A 3,307-nucleotide genomic window follows, 5' to 3' on the forward strand; every position below is an offset into this window, starting at 1 on the left:
GGCCCCAGGGCTCAGAGACCAGAGCAAGAAGCACCCTGGGCCGGCAGGTGTCCAACCATAGCTTCTGATGGATGTGGCTGGCAGGATGGTCTCAAGGGAGCCATGTTTACTCAGTGTGTCAAAGAGTAGACAGTCCTTGGCAAGTGAGGGGTAGCGACTAGCAGAGGGACATTTTGTGAACTGTTAGTGGTATGGACTTTTGCTGTGGAAGGCAAACAGACAGATGGCAGATGGCAGAGTTGTGATAATGTGTGAGTTGTGACCCCTTCCCTCCATGAGGTGTGTATACCGCCCTACAAAGGGTATCTCAGGGTACAAATGAGTTAGGAGTGAGGTAAGGGTCAGATTGAGTGGGAAAATGTTCTAGGAGTTTTAAGGATCCCCAAGTAACTGGCTTCATAGAAGACAGAGGGGAAAACTACTCAGCCCTCCCTTTGCTATCTGAGGTAGGATTGGTCTACTTTCATGGTGGTGACCATGGACCTCACAGTTTTTGCGGCCATGTCTCTCTAAGAGCTGTTCAGCTGGATTCCTGGTTACTAGTATGATGGCCTTCCTTCCTTCTTTCCATCTTTCCTTCCTCTTTCCCTCCCTCCCTCCCTCCCTCTCTCCCTCCATCCCCCCTCCTCCTCTCTCCTCCCCTCCCCCCTCCTCTCCCATCTTTCTCCATGTCCGTCCGTCCGTCCTTCCTTCCTTTCTTCCTTCCTTGTTCTGGGTGAAAAGAGGACTGTTCAGACTGAGGGCAACGTAGGCCAAGAACCAGGCCAGAGTGATCACAGAAGGGTAGGATACAGTTTAGGTTCTGTCTTTTTTAACTTTTTTTAATGTTTGTTTACTTTTGAGACAGAGAGTGCGAACAAGGGAGGGGCACAGAGAGAGAGAGGGAGACACAGAATCTGAAGCAGGCTCCAGGCTCCAAGCTGTCAGCACAGAACCCGATGTGGGGCTCCAACCCACGAACCGTGAGATCATGATCTGAGCCGAAGTCAGACGCTTAACCAACTGAGCCACCCAGGCACCCCCTAAGCCCTGCGGAGCTGCATGGGTTGGGACAGTCTGTTCGGGAGCTTACTGTAACAAAGGCTTATTCTCATTTATCTTACATGTTATTCACAGGTCGGCTGGGGGCTCCACTCAGGTTGTCCTCCCTCCAGGACCCCGAGTGATAGAGAAGCTACCATCTGGGTTATTGCAGGTTGTCAAAGCAGAAGGTAAGAGAATTCTAGCAACTAAATGCTTCAGCTTAAAAGTGACACATGGTAATTCTGCTCATAACTCATTGAGCAGAATGATCACACGGTCCTTACCCAACCACAAGGAGGCCAGGAAGTGCAAGCCTACTGTGTGCCAAGCAGGTGGGAAGTCAGAGACATGCGATGAATAGCACTAATGAGTTTAAGAGGCCCACAGTCCCAGGCCCATTGGTCATACAGTTTCCCAGAGGCCATCAAATGTTTGCTGAGGGTTCGTTCTCAGTCCCACACCAGGCTAGGTTCTGGGGACGTAAAGGGGAATAAGTATGGCCTCTGCGTTCACAGACCATAAGGACACATTTGGCAGGTAGACAGCTGGGGCCCATTATTGTAAGTGCTATGGTAAGTAAATGCGGTGCCGTCTGCCATGGGGACGTAAGATCTGGACTGAGAAGTCTGGGCTGGCTTCTTAAAGGAGCTGCTGCTTGAAGATCCTGAGGATTAAGGAGGAGGGAGACAGAAGAAGAAAGGGAAGGGCATTTCAAGCAGTGGGTATGGTATGTGCGAGGGCCCAGAGGCAAGATGCTTTCAGGAAAGAATAAAATGCGGCTGGCATGTAGGGTATGGAAAACGATTGGTGAGAGATGATATTGGAGAAGCAGGCAGAGGCCAGGTCATGAGAGTACTTTTCTGCCATTCTGGACTATGAACTTCACCCTGTGCACAGCAAGAAGACAACAGGCATCAGGCTGCCTTGTGGACAACCCTGTGGCTGTTATGTGAAAAAAAAAATCGCTTAGCTGAGACCAGAGTCCGGGAGGACAGTCGGGAGATGGTGGCAGACAGGAGGTCAGATGAGGGATATTGGTGGCCTGACCCAGGCTGTAGCCATGGGGATGTGTGACAGGACACAGAAACGGGTAGCGTTAGGCCACCTATCAAGCAGACAGGATTGGTTGACCAGTTGGCCAGGGTAAGCCTGTTGTGAAAGAAGGGCTACAATTTTTTTTGTGCAAGTCTGCTCTGGTTGTCTGCTGTATTTTCTAGAATGAGGCAGGGCATACAGTTATTCTTTAATCTGTCTGTACTTCCTATTTGCCTCGTGACAGGTTCCTCCCCAGCCATGCTGCACAGGGACAGCAAGCGTGGGGCACGGGGTTCTAGGCTTCCCTTGCAGGAGACTGTCCTACTTCATTTATTCCAGCCCCACCTCCACAAAGTTCACCAAGCCCACGTCCCCACTTACATGGTTATTTCCTTGATGTCTTCATTGAAGCCAACTCACTTTTTTAGCCTTATGCATCTACTTTGCTTCTTCCTAAGCAAGGTATCTGTAGATCATAGATTTGGATATATTAGTGCTATATCATCGAGTATACATTGAAGTAAAACACAATGGAATTTAAAAGTAAAAAATTTTAAATGTTCCAGTGCCACCAGAACACAACTTTCAACCACACCTTGAGAAACCCTGTCCTAGAAGGAAGAGCCTAGATAAGTCCAAAATTGTGATATAGATAAATAGATAGATAGATAGATAGATAGATAGATAGATAGATAGATTTTTTTTTTTTTTTTTTGGTCAGGCTTACTCCCTAGGTGGCCAGGTGACTCCCTTCAGCATTTTTATACTCAAATCATTCTGGCGAAGGTGCAGTCCCTGCCCCCTGCTCTTGCTCAAGTTCTGTCCAGCCGCCCAAGGCTGCAGACATTCAACAGTGCGGGTGTTGAGGGCTTCCTGTGGATGAGGCCTGCTCTTGCAAGCCCGCAGGGGGGCACCAATGGCTGCCTTGCTCCTGACTTGTTAAACGCTCTTGGACAGTAGTCAGTTAAGGGCAATTGTTGAGGTTTTGCGCACTGCTGGTTCATCCGCCCCTCCCCTGTCCCCGAGCTGAGACCGGAAGCAACACTCAGCGGGGGCACCCACGTCTGCGCATGGGCACGGAGGAGTCCGCTGGGTGTGAAACGCCAGGAGTCACTGACATCCATGGCGCGCTGTCAGGGGTCGGGTGGAGGGTGGGAATCGAAGTTCTGTTCTCTGAGAGCGCCCCAATTGCAGGACACGTGCCTCTTCCTCTCCCGGCGCAGGCAGTGAGGCTCAGCGGGCTTATTCC

The sequence above is a fragment of the Suricata suricatta genome, chromosome 9 (assembly GCF_006229205.1).
Source record: "Suricata suricatta isolate VVHF042 chromosome 9, meerkat_22Aug2017_6uvM2_HiC, whole genome shotgun sequence".
NCBI classification, from domain to species: Eukaryota; Metazoa; Chordata; class Mammalia; order Carnivora; family Herpestidae; genus Suricata; species Suricata suricatta.